This window comes from Rhinolophus sinicus, chromosome 11, assembly GCF_057876585.1.
Source record: "Rhinolophus sinicus isolate RSI-liver-muscle chromosome 11, RSI-T2T, whole genome shotgun sequence".
Classification (NCBI taxonomy): domain Eukaryota; kingdom Metazoa; phylum Chordata; class Mammalia; order Chiroptera; family Rhinolophidae; genus Rhinolophus; species Rhinolophus sinicus.
The window spans coordinates 7,634,255-7,659,439 of record NC_142511.1 but is presented as its reverse complement, the minus strand read 5'-3'; the positions used below and the strand labels follow the sequence as shown (position 1 = coordinate 7,659,439).

Below are 25,185 nucleotides of genomic sequence, written 5' to 3'. Positions count from 1 at the left end.
TCCATCTTGGACGGGTTGATACCTGTGCAATGAGACAAGTCTGCTGTCCCTGGTTTAACAACAATAGAAGTTTCCGTTCTTGATTCTCAATTTCTGTGTTTATCGCTTCACAGAGCAGTAACAGTTTGTGGACTGGTATGTACTTCTCACCTTTTGAGTAGTATTGGCATTAACATAAGGATCTTTATTGTTAACTTTATGAGAAATTCAGAAGTGGTCCCAGAGTTAATACGGGGACTCCATGTCATTAAAAAAGATTCAAGCCTTTTATTATTATTATTATTATTATTATTATCCCATTTTATCATCCACAGGATATTGGTTTCTGTCCTCAAATTCGTAATCTCCTGGCCAAAAGCTTCCAGATATCACCTCCTCACTCAACATTGTCCAAAGCAGGAAGGAAATCATGAGGGCAAAGAGAGTGTTCCTCATGTGGTTCTAGCTTCACTCAGAGAGGAAGGTCTTATCTAGAAACTCCCCAAAGATCTCCCAACTCATCCAAAACTGCGCCTGTACCAAACACGCAAAGGAGGATGGGATCGCTATGGTTGAATGAGGCCGGTGAGGATCCTTTCTCCTGGCGCTTAACAGCCCATTGCCACCCGAACAAAATCAGGGGCATTGGCAGGAAGAACAAGGAATCGCTATTGGGTAAGACAGGCAGTGTCTGCCACAGCAGTCTTGGCTCTGCCTGAACCCCAGAAGGCTTAAAAAAGTCTGCCCTCGGGGGATATGTGGCATTCTGCAGGAAGGATGAAGCTTGTACTCAAATTTTCAAAAGTCTGAGATACAGACTTCTTATCCACTGGAAACTTCTGAAATTCAGAAACAAACAGAGGGCAGATCTCCTATCCTGAGCAGGTAAACAACACTTCCTAAGCCTCCTTTTCCTTGTCTGCAAAAGGGGCTTTTCACAGGCTTTTCTTCAGGGCTGTGTTAGGAGGATTTTAAAAGTGAACGGGAAGCACTTAGAATGGTTCTTGGTTTGTGGGAAGCCCTAGATAAATCCTAACCTTGCTATTATTACTAAGTGGCTTGGGGGACTAATTTTGAGTTGCTACATAACCCAGGGTCACTTCAGAATTTGGAGATACCTGGAGCAGTTTCTGGGACTCGATTCACATAAATGCACAAGAAGGATGAGCGTGTAGAGAGAAACTGTATGGGCTACACATGGGACTTCTGAGAGACGAATGTCAAGCCACTCACTCTGAACCAACGGAGATTCAGTGGACCCAAATCTGTCAAGTCCAGCAAAACCCAAAGAAGCCAGCAGTGTGAAGTTACGGGCCCTTTACAGAGTCTCACTTCCCCTGAGACACTTTGGGGGCCAATTTGAAGAAGTTCCAGGACGAGCTGTGGCGCGCCAGCGCTGTGATCTGCCCGTAGAGGGGACGCGAAGGTTTTGATTCTGTGCTGTCTGCTTGCCAAGGAGCTACTCCAGGAAGCAGGAGACTCAGGGGTGACCCAGAGGACCTTTCAAGAGCTGTTGACAGGAGCAACTGGGATGACCAGAGCCAGCAGAAGATGTAGCTGACTCACAACACACAACACTCTAGGGAGGAATGGTCAGCAGGAGCTGGGGCCACTGGCACCCCCATCACCGAGGGCTATGATCCACAAAAGCTGCACCATCCAGAGCAATGTCTCAAAGGCGGTGCTAGAACCTGCCAGTGGAACCGACCCTCATTCTCCAAGATGGCAGCCCCCAGGTCAGAGCCGCGAGATCGTACTGCTCCGAAGTCTCTGGCCCTCCTGTCAGTTTATGAGATCAAAGTGCTCATCGCTGAATAGCAAACTTTAGAGGGAACAGCATGTGCTTGGAAGGAAAAGACCTGGACCTGAGTTCTGGATTTTCCATTCTGTGACCTTGGGTAAGTCCCTCAATCCTCTGAGCTTCAGAGGATTTAATGAGCTAATCTATATCAAAATGCTTTTTCTTCTTTTTAATACCATATAAAGTACCAGGAAAATTAAAAGTATTGTTATAATTATTTTCTCAGTCTATTCCTCAATAAGGAGCAAAATGAACAATTTTGCATGAAAGAACCTGAAGGGAATATCGCCCCAGAAAATCTGAGTGGGGACCCAAGCCAGTTTTAGAAAAACCTTTAATAGAAGCAGAGCTCAAAGGATGAGGTTTGGAGAATAAGAGTTTCACTAATGAATAGGATCAGATTCAAATTTGTGATCTCAAGTCCTTGGGCCTTTGCATAAATGTGGTACAAGTTTTCAGCTGCTTAATGTTCTTGAAATCCCATTTTGTTTCAAACGAAAAACCACCTGAACGTTTCCTGAAGAGGGTTGTTTTTTTTTTTTTTTTTTTTTTTTAAGGAAAATTGAAGCTGAACATATCTGTGGTTGATCTTCTGTCAGTACAATCCCTTCCCAAGTTCCTTACAAAAACCAGAAGGCAGCAGTATTTCAGCAGCTGGGGCAGAGGGACACATTACAAGATGCAATCTCGGCTGCTGTGTGGAGTCAGGACATCCAGTGCTGTGAGGGGGGGCGTGCGCTCTGCCCTTCACCACCAGTCAGATGCATTCCTGCTCCCATCAGGGGTGGCACTACCTCCATGCCTCCCCGCCTGGGGCACCACTTTCTCTTTTGGCAACTAGTGGTGCCTCTGACAGACTCCATCTGCCTATCCACTTTGATTTTCCACTGCCCTGACATCTGGGATTCAAAGTTATTGAATCTACTGTCCACAGAATCTTAAGGAGAAGGAGAAGAAAGAGAAGGAGAGAGAGAGAGAGAGAGAGAGAGAGAGAGAGAGAGAGAGAGAGAGAGAGAGAAACAGTTAAGAAGTGAAAGAACCCAAACACTATCTAAAATGAAAGAGACACCATTACGTTTGTCTTTTTTTTTAATACAACTTTCCAACCCCCACGTGTTTATTCTACAATTAGAAAGGGTGTCATGATCACCCTCTAAAAATCTTGTTTTTGTAATACTGAATTTACCATATGATATTAATTTGGGGAAAGAAAAAAACAGGAAAGTAGCTACAGCACAAAGAGTTCCGCAGTGCAGTACTATGGAGTTTCAGAGGCAAGAGGAATAACTGAAACAAATGGTGTATTAGTGTTTTCAGGCATGAAAGTGATGAAATTGTTTAACTTGAGTACACATTGACTCTTGCCTACACTATTGCAGTAGACTGCATTGATTATCCTACTTCCCAATTTTTCCCTCCTCTGATTGAATCTCCAGAAATTACTGCCCTGAATCCTGACTCCCATCATGCTCTTGATCTGGTCACAAGCATTTACCACCTACAGACACTAAGGACCAGCCCTCAAAAATTTGGTATCTAAGGCTCCCTCAGTCATATTCTACAGAGGTGACACTGCCTCCTCCCCTAAGGGGTGTTTGAAAAAGTTCTGGGCATTCTTCTCAGTGGTCAAACTAACATGGAGGACTCCTGGATTTTAGAAGGTGGGGACCAGGGATACACGTCCCCCGAGATGACAAAGAACCATCCACCCCAAAATACCAATAGCATATCCATGGAGAAACTCTGAGCCTAACTTTTCAACTTTCCCTAACTTTATTTTGTTTCTTTCTTTGTCATAGCCAACACTCCAGCCACCCTGACTAGTCCCATTTCTAATGTCAAACGCGGTGCTTACTAGTCTCTAGTCTGAGATGGCCTTCCCAACCCACTGGTCTTTGTCATCCTCAGTCCTTCAAAACCCAGAGTAAACTATTCCTAGCCTCCGATCAACGTTAATGTCTCCTAATTCTGTGGTCCCACATCACGTTGCTTAAACCTCTGCTCTAACACTTACTGTATTCTGCCTTCTTGCCATTTTCATCACTCTTACCTCCACTACCAAGGAATACATTCCTTGAGGATAGGAACTGCTTTACACAGCTATATATACCTCAAATACTGAGCATTCAGTTAGTGCCTGGCACTTAGATTTGTTGAATTCATTTGAATTAAACTCATTATTTTTAATTTTTCCCTATCAAATATACATGGGGACATTTCAAATTGTTTTAAAACCACTAGTTGATTTAATATGTAAAGTCTTATTTTATTTGTTCTTCATTGGAAAATATCTGTTTAAACTGGGGGGAAAAAAAAAAGGTTGGTTTCTTGCCCCTGTAACTCAGACTGGGTTAAGTCCTTTCAAAAGAAACAGCTAAAAGGAGTTAGTCTTCCAAAAGTCACAAGGAAAATGTAATTTTTTGGTGTTACCCAGTCAGATCTTTGTGTACACATAGCTCCCCAAATGACTAAACTTTACAAATTTCAGTTGACTTTAATTCAACTTTCCAAAAAAAAAAAAAAAAAAAAATTTAAGTCACCTTTGGAGTGGGATGAAACGTGGAAATTTTCAACTCAAAGTAAGACTTTTCTTTTTTTCCTAGCAAGCTGTGAGCAAATGAAAACAAGATTTGGCGGGAGAATTCTACCACCTCTACCATAGGATGGGTCACTGCCAGCACCATGCTTGTTGATGAGACATTTGGCAAAAGGCCTGCTGTAGAAATATAGTCTGTGACTTTATTTTGCTGAAGATTTCATCCGTGAAGATTTTCTTTTCCAGTTAGAGCTCTCCCAAGAGAGACATAGCTGCTTTTTGGAAACCTGTGAAGTGTTGGCAAGTCCTGCCCTGTTTACCATGGAAACTTGTACTTGGATAGAATTACAGTGTATGACCTGGTACAAGCATAGATGGATGTCTGATGCCTGCTATTTTCTCTTCATGTTGATTTGGAAATTATAAATCACAGAACCAGATCAACTAGCTTTGATCTTTCCAGCTCGTTCGTTCATTGTGGCATACGGTCATACCTACACGGACTTTAAAATAGATTGGCAGATGACAGAACATGCTATGATTAAAAGTTACCGGTTAGGTTTCGATTCATCTGTATAGAGTTGCCTGAGAAAGGAGTAGACTATTTGTAAGCACGGGTGATTGAATGTCTGCTTATCTGTGTTTTCTTAGGGAGTTCTAACATATATAGCTTCACAATTGCATTGACAGATTATGATTTTTTTTTTTAATGAGAACGGAAGAAATTAACTAGCTCTGCCTGCAAGCAGATATTATCTGCCTTCCTCTAAGTAACTGTTTGAAGCATCTGGCCCAGGATTGTGTAAGAGATTTGTTTTTATGTCTTTGGGAAATAGTTAACTGTCTACTTCAGGACTTCATCACTTCTCGCCTAGATTACTGCATTAGTTTCTAACCTGATCCCAGACCATGATTCTCGCACCCCACCCTCAATTCGTTTGCCACACTCCTTCCTACTGGCACTGCCATTCAAAAAACAGGTCTGATCACCCCAATCCAATGGTTCAAAGGTTTTAAGGGAGGTTTTAGGAGAAAGTGCCTAATTAGCATGGCGTGCAACGTTCTGTCTTAGCCTTCCCTCTTGCCTGACAGAACTTTTTACTGTCTATTCCACTGTGCCATGTGTCACTCTTTAAGTTACCACTCAGTTGTGCCTCTCTGCCTTTGAACCGGCGGTTCTCATGGATACAGTGACACCTCTGGAACGCCCTACCCTTTCTATGGCTCCCTTCTATTCATCTTTCAGCTCATTTGCCACTTGCTCCAGAAACTAACTCAAAATTTCTCATCTAAGGAAAGTAACCCCCAAAGTGTTCCAGTAACTAAGAAAGGTGTTTCCCAATTTGTTCTAGTAACCTCGTGCATATCTGGAGGATGGCAGCTGTCCCACAATACTGCATGTTAATAGAATGGAAGTTCCAAGAGACCACATTTTATCCAGAGCCTAACAAATACCCTGGTATGTAGAAGGTACAGCACAAAAATTCACCAAATTATAAATGAACAAAAGGATGAATGAAAGAATCAACTTTTTGCATTTACATTATGCTTATTGTTCTGGTTACACTTTCAGACACTGATATTCCTGAGTTTGGAGAGGCTCTCAATGGCGAGGAATTCTTTTTTTCCCTTTCTACCATTTTGAGAAAACAAAGTAGATTTAAGAACCAAGTTTAGACAAGCTAACAAGAAGTGAAGAATGTTCTTTGTGTGGCTAGCACGGCCATGGCTCGTGGTCCCAAGAAGAATCTGAAGTGTGTTGCAGCTCCAAAGCCCCGGATGCTGATAAACAGACCAGTGTGGTGGCTCCTCGTCCATCGGGTGGTCCCCACAAGCTGAGAGAATGTCCCCCCTTCATCGTTCTAAGGAACAGACTTAAGTACAGCAGGAGAGGAGGTAAAGAGCTGTATGCAGCAGCTCATTAAGGTTGACGGCAGGCTCCGATCTGATGTAACCCACTCTGATAGTTTATTTCATGGACGTCATCAGCATTGACAATTCTGAAGAAAACTGCTGTCTCATCTGTGACACCAAGGGTCGCTTCGCTATTTGTCATCTTATACCCAAGGAAGCCAAGGACAAGTGGTGCAAAGTGAGAAGGATCTTTCTGGGCACAAAAGGAGTCCCTCATCTGGCGATCCATGATGCTTGCGCCAACGGGTACCCTGGTCCCCCCATTAGGGTGAATGACATATTCAGATTGATTTGGAAACGGGCAAGATCACCAATTTCATCACGTGTGACACTGGTAAGCTGTATATGGTGACCAGAGGTGCTGACCTGGCAAGACTTGGTGTGATCACCATCCGAGAGAGATATCCTGGTTCTTTTGATGTGGTTCACGTGAAAGATGCCAAAGGCAACAGCTTTACCACCCGGCTGTCCAAAATCTTAGTTATTAGCAAAAGCAACAAACCATGGATTTCTCTTTCCCAGGGAAAATGGATCCACCTCACCATTGCTGGAGAGAGAGACGAGACTGGCTGCCAAACAGAGCAGTGAGTGAAATGATCTCTGCGTGATATGTTCGGTAGGGTCTTCATACTTAACTAAGGACAATATAGCATAATTTAAAAATATATAAAAAGTATTGAAGAGTGGCACAAATGATGTAAGAACTAAATATTAATTATTTATGCACATGTCATTCAAAACGATTTTCTGACTGTTTGCACTGTATACATTATATTGTCCAACTCAGAGCAACTAGAATAAAAATACCAACCATAGTTTGTAACCAATAAGCCACCTCCAGTTATCCCATGTATATTACAAATTTTCAGGATAAAATTATTTTCAATTTACTTGAATACAAAAGAATTAACATAAGTGATCTTCTTTAGCACTTTCAGTAAAAACAAAACAACATAAACGTTATTAACTTGAACAATTACAAGGGTTTACAAATCCTCCTCAGATATGAAACAATCTGCTTGCAGGATTTGTGACTTTTCCTCTTTTTAAATAAAAATTCCTGCACATGCACTGACAGTTTAAAGAGCCCAATCTTTCATTCTAGGGGCAAAAAACCCAGCTTAAATCCAGAATTTGTACTTACTGGCATCTTCCACCCAGATTCTAAGAGATAAAAGCAGGGTTTGAAATCACCTTTCCACGTAGAAAAAAAATACCTACAGAGTGTGATATGAAGTACAACAGACTTTCTAGACCCCAAACTTTCTAGACCCCAAAATGCATCCCTCCCTGCCTTCTTGCCTTTACTGACCAATGTCTGAAAGTACTTTAATAAAACAGAAACACACATTAAGAGAAAATAAGCCTTTAGATGTCAAGGAGATTACCCACTGACTTAAGTTATGTTTCCCTTTTTGCCTTCTCTGCCAGGAAGCTCAGAGCCCAATTGACTGTTCGGTTGTAGTAACACTTTCCTAATTCCTGCTTCAGTTAGAAACCTCATCCCCTTTTCTATATTTTATGGACTAATTATTTGTGCCCCCCACAATTCACATATTGAAGCCCTAACCCCCAGTGTGGCTATAGTTGGAGATGGGTAATTAAGGTTAAATGAGGTCATAAGGGTAGGTTCCTGATCCAACAGAATTAGTGTTCTTACCAGAAGAGACACCAGAGGGCTGGCACACTCTGTTTTTCTCTCCCTCCTTTCTTCCCTCCCTCTCTGCACATGCACCAAGGAAAGGCCACGTGAGGACATAACGAGGAGGCAGCCAGGAAGAGAGCTCTCACCAGAAATCAAATCAGCTTGAACCTTGATCTTGGACTTCAAGCATCCAGAACTATGAGAAAATAAATTTCTGTTGTTTAAACCACCCCGTCTGCAGTATTGAGCTCATGGCAGCCCATGCTCACTATTATGTACGTATGATTCCTGCCTTCCCTTTTTATCTCTTTACTGCTTACCTGGCAACAAGTCCCTAAGTTCTAGTCGCCATAAACTGCTTTGAAAAAATAGCCCACACACTGAAAGAAATGAAGAAGGATAACGCAGCACAATAATTTGGGGGCTGTACTTAACCTATACGTGCAACCTTAAAAATTAACCCTGTCTGTTGCTTTTTAAAGAGTGTCCTCTATAACCCTATAAAAAGCAATGATCACTTTTTTCCTTCTTATACTTTATGGTTCAGTTATATAAGTGATGTTTCTGTAAAACTGGCAAAATTAACACGCTGCTCCCGTGACTTGATTTCATGGGATGGTGTGTCCTTAGTGGATACTTGGCACAATCCCCCTCTCACCCTATTTCCATTTTTGTTCATGTTTTTCTCTTTTTTCTGACACTTAATATGATCCACAACCCAGCCCCACTCCTCCATTCTCGGGCGTGCCCTTCCTAACACACTGTTCACAAATGATCTCAATATTGTCTGCTTCTTTGCTGTCCTTCAGCTTAATTTGTGAAAACTGTGCTCTGCTCATAAAACATAGTCCAGCTAAGCGGTCCTGTAAGCCTTATGAACTGTGAGGTATTCTTAGAGAAGTATAGGTGTTCGAGCTATAACAAGGCTAATAGTATTCAATTAATAACTTTGTCCCCCCACCAAAAAAATAATTGATTCAGATAACAAGCATTTCCACTACAGCTCACCTGCTTAAAACTTTCTTTATAGATTCTTCTGGTGAGCTGAAATAGTCGGCATTTGCATTGGATGAAAAATTATGTCACTGGAATATTTGAGATAAGTCTATTTTGACTTTTTCTTTCTTAGGTACAGAAGTAAAGAAATAACACATTTATTTATTTATTTAAAATTGCACTTGGTCATTTTTACAAAAACAACTAAAAAGTGGCTGGACCTTTGTAGAGTTCTGTGTGGATAGACTTCAGTGAGAGGTAATTTTAGTAAGACCCAGGAAAAATAATAAAGGAAAATATGATCTGAAGACACGTCATGAGCGACCAAGAAAAATTCTTAAAAATCTCCTACCGTGTTTCCCCGAAAATAAGACCTAGCCGGACCATCAGCTCTAATGCGTCTTTTGGAGCAAAAACTAATATAAGATCAGGTCTTATCTTACTATAATATAAGACTGGGTCTAATATAATATAATATAATATAATATAATATAATATAATATAATATAATATAATATAATACTGGGTCTTATATTAATTTTTGCTCCAAAAGATGCATTAGAGTTGATTGTCTGGCTAGGTCTTATTTTTGGGGAAACAGGGTAGATGAGCTTGTCAAGATTAGCCTCTTGAGCATTTAGAAACTGAGTAGAGTGAAATGACTCAAGATGTAACAGTGCCCAAATATAGAATGACCACACCCACTTAAATGTCAAGCACCGATACGCATGTACCCCTATAAATGACCACTAGTCAGGAAAGTGAGCACCAGATCTCACTAATTTGAGAATTAAAGTACTTAGTGTTTTCTAGAAATGCCCAAAAAGAGCTCACCAGGCCTAACATTCAAGATGTTTCAGGGACTCTCAGATACAGACCCTTCTAGTTTTCTCTTCCACAATCCTAACACAGACCCTACTCTCCAAACTAAACTCTTCACTGACCACTCGTGTTCTACGTTACTCTACTTTCTTTTCTTCACAGGACTTACCACTCTCTGACATTATCTAATTGATTTGTTTACTGTCTGTCCCTTACCTCTCAGAATGTACGTCTCATGAAAGCAAAGAGGTTTCCTTGCTTTAATGCTGGATCTCCAGGCTCTAGGACCATGTTTGTTGCAGAGTAGGTACATGTGGAATGAATGAATGAATGAATGAATGAATGGCATATTTCCCATAAACATCTGAACTTTACTGCCTCTGTGCCTTGGCATATAAAGCATCTCCCATCTAGAATGCCTGCACTCTCCTCCCTGTATATGAGTACATCTTCAGTGTCCAATTGAAATTTTACAGTATCTGGGCCTGTGTTAGAATTACTAATGTACAAGCTTCAGCTCCTTTCATAGTGGGAGATATTTAAGGGATCAGCTTTTGATGGTTTCTGTTCACAGACGCACAGCGCATGCGTGCACACACACACACACACACACACACACACACACAGTTTCACTCAGTAAGTATTTATTACATTAATGAATGAAGCTAATGTACCATTCAAGTTCTAAATGACTTCACCTTAGCTAGAAATTTAACAAGAAAAGTGGACTTATTGTTTAGTTAGTGTTGTGGAATGGCAGGAGAAATACATCAATTACATGTGTTCAACACACACAGAAACAACAGTGGCAAACTTCTGGTGTAAATTCAGATCATTAATTAATAAACCTGGACTTCATTTTTTCATATTAAGGTCAGCTGTTCCCTGCCTGGCTCCTGGGACATACCCAGGACTCCCTAGGGCATTCCAATGGGAGTTTGGAAAAAGAAAAGGAAAGAAGAGAAAAACAGAATCTTCCCAAACCTACATAAATCTGCAGAGGCCTCCCTCCTCTCCATGGGTTTATGTCAGGCTGACCTCTGCTCTGCTCTAGTTGGAGACTCTGGCTTGAACAGGTCAGTAGTGATTTATGAAGGCAGAAAGAGAAATGCTTTTCTTCATCCCTTGAACCGAAGGGTCTCAGTACCAGGTCAGCAGTTCTAGTCCCACTGATTTTTTCAACCATCCAATCTTCCCTCTCCCTCCACATACTCAGTCCCTAACAGCCTAAGCAGTAATGAGTTCTTGCAACTACACTCTAAATAAGAATTCTCCTGACTTGCAATAACAGTGAGTCCTCTGACTATAAAATGTATCCATGTTCAATCTCATGTTTTTTCTCTGCGTTACTTCTATGCTCAGCCTTTGCCTTATAACACAGATGTATGTCCTTTTCATTTCAAATTGCTGTGTAATATCTGTGACTGGGTCTAGAGGTGAATGAAACCTGTGGATGATAGCACAGTTGTTGCATTTATTTTGGTTTTGTGACAAGTGTGAATGGGGAGTTACAAATTGGCCAGTGAGTCCCAAAGTTCATTTTGTGATACCTAGGTTGTGATACTCCAAAAGGTATTATAAAGTCCTTAAAACTAAATTAATTTGGATTTACCTTTAAATTTCTGAAATAAATATGGGGCAGAATTGCTTGACATAAAACATAACAAAAGTTGTTGCATCTCCAGATTAGGAACTATGGTTCCCAGAGGCAGACTTAGTCCATTGCATGAATATTGCTCAGTTACTTACCACAAAGTTTACATGTTTTGTGATGGTCATAAATGAATTTGTGTTTCCTGTATTTAAAGTTTTTGTATTTTAAGCTCTTCACCCTTGTTTAAACCCTTAGAATTAGAAACCTGAAGTATGTGGGAGGGTGACAGAGACAATTATTAGGAGTTGCATCAAGGAGCTACTTCCGGGCTTTAGCTTGGCTTGCTAACCTTAGAAGACAGGGCAAGAGTTACCCTGTGGTCAAGACAGGAGACGTGCATATTCACTGACCCTATTCCATGCCACTGATGCTGGTGAGAGTCAGACATGAATATGGCTTACTCACAAGACTGCCTTTACATGTAATTTTTAAAACTCTATACAAATTGGGATGTGAATTAGGAACAAGAGGAGGAGATAAGGTAAGGTTAACAGCACAGCCTCAATCCCCACTACAGGTCAGAGCTGGCAAGTGTTTTGCTTGGTATCCATCCATGCACTCAACGCAAACATTGATACTTATTTACTTAATAGTATTTAGAACTTATCACTTAGGATTTACTTAGTGCATGCTATGTGCCAGGAATTGTTCAGTCCTTTAACACATTAGTCATTTTAACCTCATGGCAGGTAGTAAGTGGTAGTCTACTATTAGTGCTTTAAACATTTTACCAATGAAGAAACAGACACAAAGAGAAAGGCAACTTGCTCCAATTATACAGCCATTAAATGGCGGGACTACTACGTTTCAAAGCTGGGGATTTATGGCTCCACAATGCATACTATCAACCAGCATGCTTAAGGGGTACAAGCCATGTCTATAAAAGTCTAGTGAAAGACATCTTGAAGTTACAGAGTATTCAAGAAGCATTGCACAAAAACAAGAAAAACGATGCCAATCCAAGGGGTTGCATTGCTGCAAACAACCTCAAAGAGGCAGCAGACTAACCTAGATCAGTACAGGCCGCTGTTACTAAGACGGGTATGCTACCCGCGCCGTCACTAGAGGAAGACATTCCACAACGGCAAAATAGGTGATCATGAAAAACCATCCAGGAGAAAACCATGCGTTTGTTGTGGACAACTTACTAAGAAATATGGCAAATATTATAATGAAGGATTTTCCTGTTTTATTTAAGGGGGAGTTAGCATGTCAGCTGCAAAGAGGTATGCAAGAAAAGAAATACCAAGTATGACAAGTATCACAATGAACTAACGTCACAATGATCATGGAGGCACTGGAGGTGACATCATTACTCCGTCAAAGTCATTTATCTCTTAAGAATAACAGACTATATCCATGGGCAGCACATCGTCCTTTAGACGCTGTGAGGAGCTGTGATCCGTGAAGCTCAAACTAGAGCTCCATTATTAGGTAATCGTTTTCTTTGTTTTTCACTCACATTACCATTTTCTATTTATTCATTCCTCCTTCTTCTCTCCGTGGCATCGACACGTGATAGTGACACACAGTTTTACAAGGCAGGCACCCCCTCTAAACCAGGTATGCCCAAGGGGGCTCCTAGACGTGCCTGGGTTGGTGAATCCTCCCACATGTTATCAACCTGGTAGAAGCGACAAAGATGAAGGACATTAAGGAGCCAGCTCTAGGGAATCATGACTTAAAAACCAATGCTTTGAAACTTATAGAGACTCAAAATTGTGGGTATTATTGAATAAATTAAATTGAACTATATCAGCAACAGGAGCGTCACAGCTCTCCTAACAATTCTCACTGAGAATAGTAATACCCAAATGCCCATGTTAGCCACCCAGATAACAGATGAAAGGAACTGCTCATGTTATGAGATACAGATTTAATATTACAATCGATGAGAAGATCACATAATACGCACCATTTCTAACCTATTCAATTACTTACTAGATCGCTTGGACAATTATATAGCCTTAACTAAAAATCCTGTTTTGCACATAGTAACTGCAAGTATTTCATTAATATTAATTTATTTTTATGAAAGAAAAACTAAAAATTGAATTAAACCTGCAAATGGAAAATAAGTGATATAAATATATTTAATCATCTACACCCTGAGATAATCAGAACATTTAACCATATCTTCAAATAACAGCTTTGCCAATGGCAAATGAGTTGCTAATAAAAATTACACGTAAGCCTGCCTTATTTTTAATAAATTCATAGACTTATAGCTTCAGTAACATAGCATTTTAGTATTTACTCTCTTGCTCATGCCAGTAATTACATAAACTAATAAAATGATAAAAACAAATATTTTATTATCATTAAAGTCAACTAAGACAATACACTATCATTCTCACATAGACTCTTTATAAAAATAATTAAAAAGCAATAATACTTAATTATGTGCTATTATAATTAGGGCACCAGGGACATTGAATCCAGGTTACACTACCCGAACTTAAAATGTTATGGTAAAAAAATCTTCCTGAGGAAATAAATGTATTTCCTTGGTTCATTCATTCATTTGTTCAACAAATATTTATTGAGTACCTATAAAATGGCATAACATATGTTGTACTACCAACTTTTGATAAGTATTAACTTATTCATTTATTGTATTTTTTATTCATATAGTCTATTATAAGTTGTTCATCTTAGATATATTTAATAAATTCAATGATGAAACTCTTCAGAAAATCCCATAAAATTTTCTCAAAATGTTGTCCCTGGGGCCAATTTTTATTGTAGAAAAGGCACATTAAAAAACGGAGGGCAACGTACCACAGCAACAACTTACTTTCTCCCAAGTGTTTCAAAAGAACAAATTACTGTGCTGCATTTGAATCCTTTCTGTGTGAGATTTCTTTTTCAAAACAGATATTTTTAATATTGAAAAAGAATAAAAAGACAGGCTAGAAATTGCATCCTTTGAGACTTTTGAATAGTTCCATTGCAGAATTAAGCCTTAAGGCGCTAAGCCGTCTCGCTTTGCCTTCCACTCAATCAATCCGTTTCCACTTCAGGACCTTTGCACTTGGGTTCCCTCTGCCAGCAATGCCTTACCCTCAACATGTCCATGGCTTCGACCCTCTCTGCATTCAGGTCTTTGCTCAAATATCATCTCCTCTGGTAGTCCACTCCTCTGTCACTCTCCATTCTCTTCCCTGCTGCAATAGACTATTATGTGAGTCGGCTTTGAACCATTGTGCTTGAAATAACAAAGAGAAATTCATGTGTAATAGACTCAGCATTAAGATGGCTCCATAATGTGAATCCTGAAGCACATTTTAACATTATTCGTCCTTATATCTCAATAAAGATTCTATTGCCAGACCTAATGACATCTGCTGGTTTGGAAACGATTTTCATCTCAATATTAAAAGATACTACTTTTTGGGCCAGCCCGGTGGCTCAGGTGGTTGGAGGCCATGCTCTTAACGCTGAGGTCGCCGGTTCAATTCCCACATGGGCCAGTGAGTTGCACCCTCTATAGCTAAGACTGTGAACAACAGCTCTCCCTGGAGCTGGGCTGCTGGAGGTTGGCATGGGCTGCCATGGGCTGCTGTCTGTGAGGGGCTAACTGACAACCAACTGCCTCAGCCGGGGGGAGCGCAAGGTTCATAATACCAGCACAGGCCAGGGAGTTGTGTCCTACACAACTAGACTGAGAAACAACAGCTTGAACTGGGGGGTGTAGGGGGAGGCAGAAGAAGGGGGGGAAAATACTACTTTTATTAAACATCTCTTGGAGGTCCAATGACATTTGCTGATTGAAATTGAAAGGAGATGTTCTCTCTCAGGCACTAAAAATGTGGCTTTTAAAGTTAGACAGACCTGGCCTCAAATTTCAGGTCAGCAGCTAATAGCTAGGGGAGCCTACCCCTGAAACTACTCTCACTAAAAGCACTAAAAACCTTCTTTTGGTTTAATCTAATAGACACATTCTAGTTCTTACGTTAGTGGACCATTCTGAATCATTTGATGCAGATGACCACTTTTTTCTTTTTCCAGAAATTTGGTTTTATTTCTACATTTTTGGCTGCTGCTTATCAGTCACCTCCGCAGACTTTTCCTTTCTTTGTCTTTCAAATATTGATGGCTCTCAGAGTTCTGAACGAGGCACTCTTTTCTCCGCACGCTGCGTTCTTTCTTGATGCTGTCATCCTCTCTCATGCAGACTTCCAATGTGGCTTACAGCTACCTCTTCAGGTCCAGATTCCCGTGAACAACTATCTAGTCAATATCACCAAATAAATTTCCCAGAGACACTTCAAATGCATCATGTCTCAACAGGAACTTGGCACTTCCTTCATACCCAGCCTACATTCCCTTGATCCCTGGGCCAATAAAGACATCGTGATCCATTTCGTCACCCGTTTCATAAACCAGTATCATCCTTTCCTCTGCTCTGCCTTCCCTTCTTTGATCAATCACCACATCTGCCGTCGCTACCTCCGACGCATCTCTTAAATCTGTCCATGTCACTTCATCCCCACTGTCCTTACCGTAGTTCAAGGAAAAAAGTCATCTCTGTTCTGGATCACTTCTAGAGAAAAGAGGCTTAAACCTGCTGTACTGTGATGGGAAATAGCTAATGAGCAATTTCAAGTGTTTAGAATAAATTAACATTTTACTCTAGTGGTTTCTGACTATCAGGGAAGGTGAAACTCAAACCCCCTAAGGCCTTTCTTAGGAGTCAGAAACTACAGGCCTTGATAAGGTTGCTTAATTAATTAATGCAAAAGCAGAAAACAAAGGCATTTAACATTTGAGGGCACTGGCTGTGATAACCAAGTGACCCTATACAAGCCCGGAAGAAAATCTAGTCAATCTGATTCTATTTGGTCCAAAGCTGGTTAAACCAAGAATGTTAGTAGTTGCTATTTAGTAAGAGATTTAGGATTACACATATTTATAATAAAATGTTAATACTAGTTAATTATTGTACCTTCATATTAATAAAAATATAATGCCTGTGCCTCTTGTGACTGACCCGAAAGCATCAAAATGACAATTGTATAAATATCCTCCTTTGTTTAAAGTACATTATGTTTTTAGAAATCGTTGTTGATCAAGTAGCTACTCTTACAATTCAATAATAATAATAAAAAGACAATCTAATTAAAAAATAGGCAAAAGATCTGAATAGACATTTTTCTCCAAATAAGATATACAAATGGCCAATAAGTCAATGTAAATATGCTCAATGTCATTAGTTATTCGAGAAATGCAGATCAAAATCACAATGAGATAACACTTCACATCCACTAGGATGGCTATCATCCATAAAACTGGACAATAACAAGCGTTAGTGAGGATGTGGGGAAATTGGAGCCTTCATACATTGCTGGTGGGAATGTTAAATGGTACAGCTGCTTTGGAAAACAGTTTGGCAGTTACTCTAAAATATTACCATTGACCCAACAACTCTACTTCTTGGCATGTACACGGGAGAAATAAAAACATATGTCTACACGAAAAACTTGTACACAAACGTTCATAGCAGCATTTTTCATAATAGCCAGAAATTGGAAACAAGCCAAATGTCCAAACAACCCAAATGATGACTGGAGAAATAAAATATGGTAAATCCATACAACAGAATATTATTCAGGCATAAAACAGAATAGATTATTAATACATGCTACAACATGCATGAACCCTGAAAACATTATGCATTATGCAAGAAGCCGCACACAAAAGGCCACATATTGCATGATTCCATTCATGTGAAATGTACAGAATGTGCAAATCAATACAAACAGAAAGTAGCTCATTGGTTGCCTAGGGCTCAAGAGGGCTTGGAAGAGGGAGGAGATAGGGAATGATTGTGGATGGATAAGGGTTTTTTTGGGGGGGAGGAAACAAAAAGGGCCTAAATTTAGATTGTGGTGTATCCACCATACTCCTGCTAGGCAAAAAAGAAAAAATTTAAAATGAAATTGTGGGGATGATTGCCCGACCCTGTAAATATATTTAAAAACACATTGAATTGTACACTTTGAATGGATGAATTGCATGGTATGCTAATTACATCTCAATAAATCTCAAATTTCTTTAAGCAAACAAACAAAAAGAAATAGTCACTACCCAAACCTGTTTGTCAATAGTGTTAGTTAGAAATGCATTTGACTGACTGCAAGTGTCAAAACGCAGCTGATTGCAACTTAAGCCAAAGGAGTGTACTTTTCTCACAAAACAAGAGGTCCAGAGGTAGGTGATTACTCTGGCTCTGCTGCCCCATACCTTCACAGAGCCAAGCAGTCTTCTCATTTGACACCTGATGATTGCAAGATGGACACTGCAGCTCCAAGCATCGTGATTAAAGCTGGAACAACAGGAAAAGGATTCCAGTCACTTCTGTCCTGTTACCAAGAAAGCAAAGCTTTCGAAGACACAACCAGCTGACTCCCACTTTCATCTCATTGGTCAGAAGAATGTCACGTGACCACCCTAACTGTATGGGAGGCTTAAAAAGTCAGTAATTTCATGTGTCATCCCCCAAAGTAAGAGTTCTATAGGCAATGGACAGGGAGGGAAGGGATGTTGGGGAGAGAAATGGTATCTGCCACAGCGTCTCTCTCCATGCACATACCTTGAAAACCCTACTAACACAGAATTGTATTAACAATCTTAATTTTTAAAAAACACAAAATTTTGGTTGGAACGTGATGTAAGCAAATCAACCCCTCCTTTCACCTTTACTCATCCCTTTCCTGGCCATTGGGATGACTTTCTTGCCACGGAGACCACCTTCTGGATGCTTCATTTTCTAACCAGCCAGTTTGAGTGTATGTTGACTAAAGAAAAAACACAAACAAAAAAATATCCTGACCACACACAAAATGTTCTCTGATTTTATAAGGAGGAAAGAAACTTCTCTTTCCATAATCTGCTTGCCTCACACCCTTCAACACCCCGACTCAACACACAGACACAAACATACAGAAATCCCTTTTGTTTTTCTCTCCAAAGAGTCAACTTCAGTCTCTCTTAGGGCTGCTCTCTACAACCGCTCCCCTGGTGGTTTTCTCACAGGTACATTCCGATATTTTAACCATGTGAAAATAGCTCTCACCTTACAGAAAAAGCAAGATGTGATGGGATTGTGGGCTATTATCAGTTACACCGGTAGCAAGGTCTTTCAGAAACTCTTCTGTTTCAGATCTTCCTGTGGACCTGATGGTTTCCACCATCCTGTTTGGTAGTTTACCTTTTATTCAAGAAATACCATGTGTCAAACCCCGTGATAAATGCTTAGGATAACTTGCTGCTATTGCTCACATTACCCTTGGAGGTTAGGCTGCTACACCCAAAGTAGTTGAGTAACATTCCCAAACTCACACAACTAGTTAGTTGCAGACCTGGATTTGAAGCCAGGTTTACCTAACTTTAAAAGCCACAATTATAGTGCCTGAAACACCTCATTATACTTTACTTTCAAATTCAATCAGACCTTCACAGACTTTTAATAGAAGTAATATTCTTTAATGTTAAGATGAACATAGTTTTGAAACCAGTAGGTGTCACTATGTCTGGAAACAGAATCTTTATTGATATATAAGGAGGAGTAATGTTATTATCATTTGTTTCAGGGTCCATGTTATGGGGGCATCTTAATGTCTATTGCACATGAATTTTATTTAAACACCAGGGTCCAAAGAAGAGTCACATAAAGCCTTTCATAAAATAAAGAGGAGGAAAAACTTACCAATTTGTTTTATGAGGACAGCAAAACTCAGATACCAAAACCTGAAAGCACATTTTTAGAAAGAAAAGAAAATGACAGACCAATGTTTTTCATGAACACAGATTCAAAAATCTCCACAAAGTATTAGCCAATGGAATCCAACAACACAGAGTAAGGATAATTATACCATGACCAAGTAGAGTTTGTCTTAGGAACACAAAGTTGGGTCGACATGAGAAAACCAATCAAGGGAATTTACACTCAATAAGAGACGACAAAAACATATGATCATGTCAATAGAATGCAGAAAAAGCATTTGACGAAATTCAACACTCATTCCTGTTAAAAATCACAAAAACTAGAAATAAAAAATAATTGTCTCAATCATTTAGCATAATGGCTAACGTCCAATAGGAATATATTAAATGCTTTCCTCATAAGATCAGGAATATGACAACGCTATCTGCTCTTATCACTTCTACTGAACATTGCATTGGCATTCTAGAGAGGGCAATCAAAATATCATTACATTTTTTTTAAAGGAGTTGTAACTTTTGCGTTGATGTGCTATTTGCCTTATTATTTTGATGTTATGGAGTATTGAATCTGTCAGCTTACCCATCAGATCCACAAAGTTATGGATTAAAGAAGCTTTTTCTGTCTGACTTGTTTCGCTCAGCATTACTCTCTCAAGATCCATCCATGTTGTCACAAATGTTCCTATATCATCTTTTCTCACTGCCGAATAGTATTCCATTGTGTTGATATGTGGTATATAAACCAAAAACAACAAAAGAACAAGACAAACAAATGAGAAACAGAAACTCATAGACACGGACAATAGTTTAGTGGTTGCCAGAGGGTAAGGGGGGTGGGGGTGGAGGTGAGGGTAAGGGGGATCGAATATATGGTGATGGAAGAAGTGACTCTGGGTGATGAACACACAATGGGATTTATAGATGATGTAATACAGAATTGTACACCTGAAATCTATGTAATTTTACTAACAATTGTCACCCCAATAAATTTAATTAAAAAAAAAAAAGAAGCTGCTCCACTAAAACAATTTTCAATGAGATCAGATGGGATTTTTTTTTATAATTAAAGTTGATTGGGGTGACAACAGTTAGTAAAGTTATATAGGTTTCAGGTGTACAATTCTGCAATCCATCATCTATATATCACGTTGTGTGTTCATCACCCAGAGTCAGTTCTCCTTCCATCATATATTTGAGATGGGATTATTTTGAAAGCACATATGTTCTTGTATGTTTGTGCAGCAGGAGGTGTGAAAAAAAAATAATGCCTCCAACAATAGACTGACTTTACTGCATCAGTGTAATTTGTTTCAAAACACCATTACAAACATTTTTTGATAACACTGACAAGTGTTTACTTGAACTATTCAACTGCTGCTCACCGTATCTTCTTCAGCTGTAGATGCATCCTTTTTCGGGCACGTGGTTCTTCTCCTCCTTTATCCTTATTGTACTTCAGTGCAAGCCCCACGCTGGTTCATTTCTAAGCCATTCCTTCTAGGCTTGTTATTTGCTGAAGAAAAAGCCAGGGAAGCGAGTTGGTACAACAGGTAAATTCAATGAGCACATGTTTCTTTCAGACACCGCCCCACCATGCTGGGTACTTCACCGTACAGCTCCGCGCTCTCAATGCATCTCGTTCCACGCACATGGGATGGTTGTTATATGATAACATCATTTACTAATTCAGCTCAGTGGTCAGCAGGCACAGAGTTGGCTGTCACTGACCCTCATTCATAGCAACACGCTTCTCCATGAAAACGATGGCTTTGCTTTCGAGTTCCTTAACTCTGCCTGCCCAGCCCTCTAAGGGAGGAGAATGAAGTTCAGCGTTTCTTCCTAAGCACTGTCTACACCCATGACGTGGCCATGGCAATGAAAAGGTTGTTGTCTGCACTCTTCAAGACTGAGCTGTCTATTTGGGGGAACCCTGAACACTGCTCAAAAATATAACGCTATATATCCTTGCCCCATTTTCCCTCTCGTCTGATGTTACTAATTTGTCAGTTATTCTTTAACATTAGGATTGGGAGTGATTCCTATTTCCATTACGGATGATTTCTACTCTTCATTTTTAACCTTTGCACTGCTATTCATTATTTCGAAGATGGGAATGGGATACAATTACGTTTCCTCTATCACCTTTTAACCACAATTACTTCACGATGGGCAACCTGAACTCGCACTGACACTACAGATGTTCTAGCCACAGTTGATTGAGCCACAGTTGACGGTTCTAGCCACCGTCACCCACCCACCCCCGCCCCCACCTCCTTGGTACAGGTGCCATATGATGCCTCTGGCCACACAGCACTGGGACTGATTTACTCTCAAAACCCTTCTCAGCCCAGTTTTCCAGGTACCACTACTGATTGATGAAAGTGGCCACATGACAAGAAAATCATTTTTCATCCTGTGACTACAGTGGTGAATCTTGCATAAATAAATCATTGCCTTGTGAAATCCCTCCTTCGCAACTTCAAACGGCACCATTTGTCCAGTTAATCTTAGGGATATTTTTCCAATGACATCACGGGTGGATTATCTTTGCTGATGTTTGGACTCCCAGAATTCCAACTTGATTCATAGTCTTGACTTCCAACATGATCCACAGTTAGAGCAAGTTTTAAAACTTCTGCTTAAAGGCACAGACATATTATTAGAGAAATTTGAGAGAGGAGCATTACCAGACGCTAACCCTAAAGTGTCTCTTCGTCTATGAGCCAGAGTCTAGTAAGTTCCACTTTCGCCACTCTTCACAGACTCTCAAGATTTTCACTAGAATTTACAATCTGCAAATGGATGGAACAAATTACTAAAATAAACCAAATTTCCTATTTATTCTGGACTGCCTAAGATTAGTTAAACTTCTAGCTTTGGATTTATAGCTTATGCTCTCTGAAAAACACATGTAATTTTGGACATCATCGTTGAATGACGATCCAAAAATTTTGCATGTACCCTCTTTGTAAAGATAATTTTAAAATAAGGTAAGTTTAACAGGATATTAAATTTGACACTTCTTGTTTTTGAGTTTCTCTTTTTTTATATACAACAGACGCCATATAAATACGTCACAAACAAGGTGCTTGACTACTTTTTTATTTATCATTTCTTCATTTTGTTCAACACGGATCTACTGAGTGCCTACTATGTATCAGGTACTCTTCTAAAATCTAATAATACACCAATAAATAAAACAGACAAAAATGCCTGCTTTATTGCTGCTTACATTCAAGGGTCATCAAATCACCTCTGTGAGCCAGCTTTTCAATCATCTCCTGATTGTCTAAGAGATGGCTAAGGGGCCACTGGGAGAGCGAAGAGGCTGGTGATGATGATGTGGTGTGTTTTTTTAAGACAAGTGAGAATGTTGTAAGTTTCCTCCCTCCTCATGGGAGGGAAAGGAAGCTTCCTCCTCACCTTAAGCCAATTGAAGGGTCAACTGAGCCACTTGAAAAGCATATACATTCTCTGGAATTTGAGGGACATAGAGGCAAGTTACCCGATCCATTACTGAACAAATAAGCAAAGGTCAGTGTGGCTAGAGCTGCATGTAAAAGAGAAAGTTTGTATCGAGACTAAGCTACACATCCCAGAGCGGCCTGTCTCCCAGGGATCAGATACAGACCCGGTATGGAGCTGACTGATAGTCAGACCTATCAGCTGGCTACGACTTCCACCAAAATCCCCTGACAAGTGTGCGCAGCATCAATGACAGGAGGACGGAGGTGTCCCGTGGATGCAGGGGATGAAATCGGCCCCTTGGAAGCAGTGTCTCTTATGCCAGGAACTGCAGGCGAAGATGTCCAGGAGAAGAAGCAACCCGGGAAAAAAGGTAAGCCTTCATCCCATCACGCTCGGTTGGTATGAGCACCACATTGTAACTGTACCCGTCCAGGAGGACTTTTTCTGTCCCTTACTCCCTCCTCCTCTATTCTAATATTAAAGGGCACTGAAGCCGCAGCTAGTAAGTGGAGAATGCAGTGAAACGAGAAGAGGAAACAGTCAGATCAGGACTCCTCCCGAACCATCCCTTCAGTCCTCTAAGCCTGAGGCAGACCTAAGCTGGGGAATAAGAGATTTTACAGTGAGTGAGATTTTTGGACTTTTGATATTCCTCTATACTATGCTTTTAATTATTTAGTGAGGCACAAAAGCCTTGGGACCTGAGATTTTGAACCAAGGGCTGGAGATAACTAATCCAAGGAACAAGAGAACAAGAATAAAGGTGCTTTCTGCTTCACTCTACTGAGTGCAGCTCATTCAATAACCAATTAAATAAGTTCAGTCATCACGAGTAGGAAGAAATCCACAGTAAGGAAAATTTCTGAGTTAGGCATCCTGGGAAAACAGGGTGGTGACATAGCTGTGGACTCTTTTGATATGAAAAGTGAAGGTAAAAAAGCCTCCTTGATCAATTTCTAAATACCCTACGCCAATAGATTAGAGATTCACAGACAAATAATAATATACACTCTACTGTTGGGCATCTTTATTGCATTTTTCCGAATACCTCTAATAACTTCTATCACCTAGTCTCAGGATAGGGAGATGGTGACCTATGCACTGCAGAGCTCCCAGGGGACTGTTTTTCTTTTTTTCTAAAGCTGAATTTGAGTATGAAGCTTGTAAAAAGGTTCAACTGTGGTCAAATAAACAAAGTGTCTACCACCTTTGCAATAGGCTACAAAGTCCAACCAGAATAGGAGATAAAATGAGTCAGAGACGAAATACAGTGGCTGTTTTTACATCAGCATACCGTGGTATCATAGATCCAGTACTATTTCAGTCATGTCCTACACTTATTATAGATACAATCTTTTTGAACACATAGCGGACAGCTATGAAGCCTACAGAGAAATGACACAGATAGGGCCTACCTTTAAAAAAGAAAATAAAGGAACAACCCTAAAAATTATAGCCTGGTCACCTTAACTTTAATACCTGAACAGATCAAACTCATCAATTATTTCACTTAGAAACTACTAAGCGATCACAGGGTGCCAGTGAACAGTAAATGGGATTTCAAGAAGGATAAATCAGTCAGACCTATGTAATATCATTCCACGACAGACTGCCAGGCATTGTTGATGGAAAGGGAAGAAAAAAGACTTTAATCCCGGTCTTAAAGGACACACTCATAAATAAAACTGGGGAAATATTTTCAAAGTGCATCACCATACGAATTCTCAACTTACTAGATGGCAAAGCAGACGGAGTTTTCTTCTCCCCTTTTCTTTCCTGGAAAGAGAACAAGAGGGATAGTTAAACTTTAATTAAATATATGGGGGGTGAGGAGGGGAACTTCCACCAAATTTTTGTGAATTGGGATGGTATCATTCATTCTGCAACTAGAGAAAACGTACTTTCTGCAATATCCATCTATAAATGGCTTGGCAGATGGATTTATTTTATGCTACATTAATCCGAAAAGAAGCAAAGGCTAGGAGATGTTGCTCCCAAGAAAAAAATGAGATTCAAGGGATTCAGAACTAGTGAGCTAGCTGGGGAAAACCAGGACAGGTAGAATAAAAACAGAGGAATTAATGGGATCTGAGTGAGTTTTTTCATACTGAGGAATGGAAAGAAATTTGATCCGTGTAGGTAGAATCACAACCAGACAGGAATTGGGTATGGTATTCCATTGACTTTACAAAAGTTTTGACCTGAAGCTAAAAGGGAACGCTCCCCGAGGGACCAAAGAGGCCTCACAGGATTACTCAGATTGTGAGATATTCTATAAAGTCTCAGGATTTTCTACAAATGTTCCCTTGATTGAAACATGGCTGTGCTGTGATAATACAGCTGTCTCACCAATGGGAGTCGTTCTTTTCCCCAGTCTCTTTCATTAATTGGGCAAGAGGGGGTACAGTTCTGAATGGTCCTTGCTCCAAACTGCTCCATCAGCAACTCGTAACAGCTTTTAACCACTCTTATTACCATGACTTACAGGTCACACCACCATTGCCGATGACTTGAATCAATGAACTAGTCTTTCCCTTCATCTGATCCCCTACCCAATCCTATTCCCACTCTGCTTGACTTAACACCTAGAACCCTGGCAACAGAATTCCTCAGTTCTAATGACATCTACTGACACCTCACTT

The 25,185-nt window shown here is 40.1% G+C and overlaps 1 long non-coding RNA gene and 1 pseudogene across 10 annotated transcripts in view; one reads left to right on the top strand and one right to left on the bottom strand.

The window, feature by feature from the left end:
• Positions 1–5,671: 5,671 nt before the first annotated feature.
• LOC109433682 (small ribosomal subunit protein eS4, X isoform-like) lies at positions 5,672–7,340 on the top strand (annotated as a pseudogene).
• Positions 7,341–9,310: 1,970 nt separating this feature from the next.
• LOC109445514 (uncharacterized) overlaps positions 9,311–25,185 on the bottom strand; it is a 36,673-nt gene continuing 20,798 nt past the window's right edge. Inside the window, exons 4-9 of one of the 10 annotated variants that reach the window (XR_016022727.1) lie at positions 24,277–24,319; positions 20,458–20,588; positions 19,656–19,775; positions 17,594–19,099; positions 14,411–14,514; positions 9,311–12,971 (exon numbers count right to left, since the gene is read on the bottom strand). This is a non-coding gene — a long non-coding RNA (uncharacterized LOC109445514). Of the gene's footprint in view, positions 12,972–12,995; positions 19,100–19,655; positions 19,776–20,457; positions 20,589–24,276; positions 24,320–25,185 lie in introns of those variants that run through there. The other 9 variants (XR_016022728.1, XR_016022725.1, XR_016022729.1 and 6 more) reach the window with 9 other exon arrangements.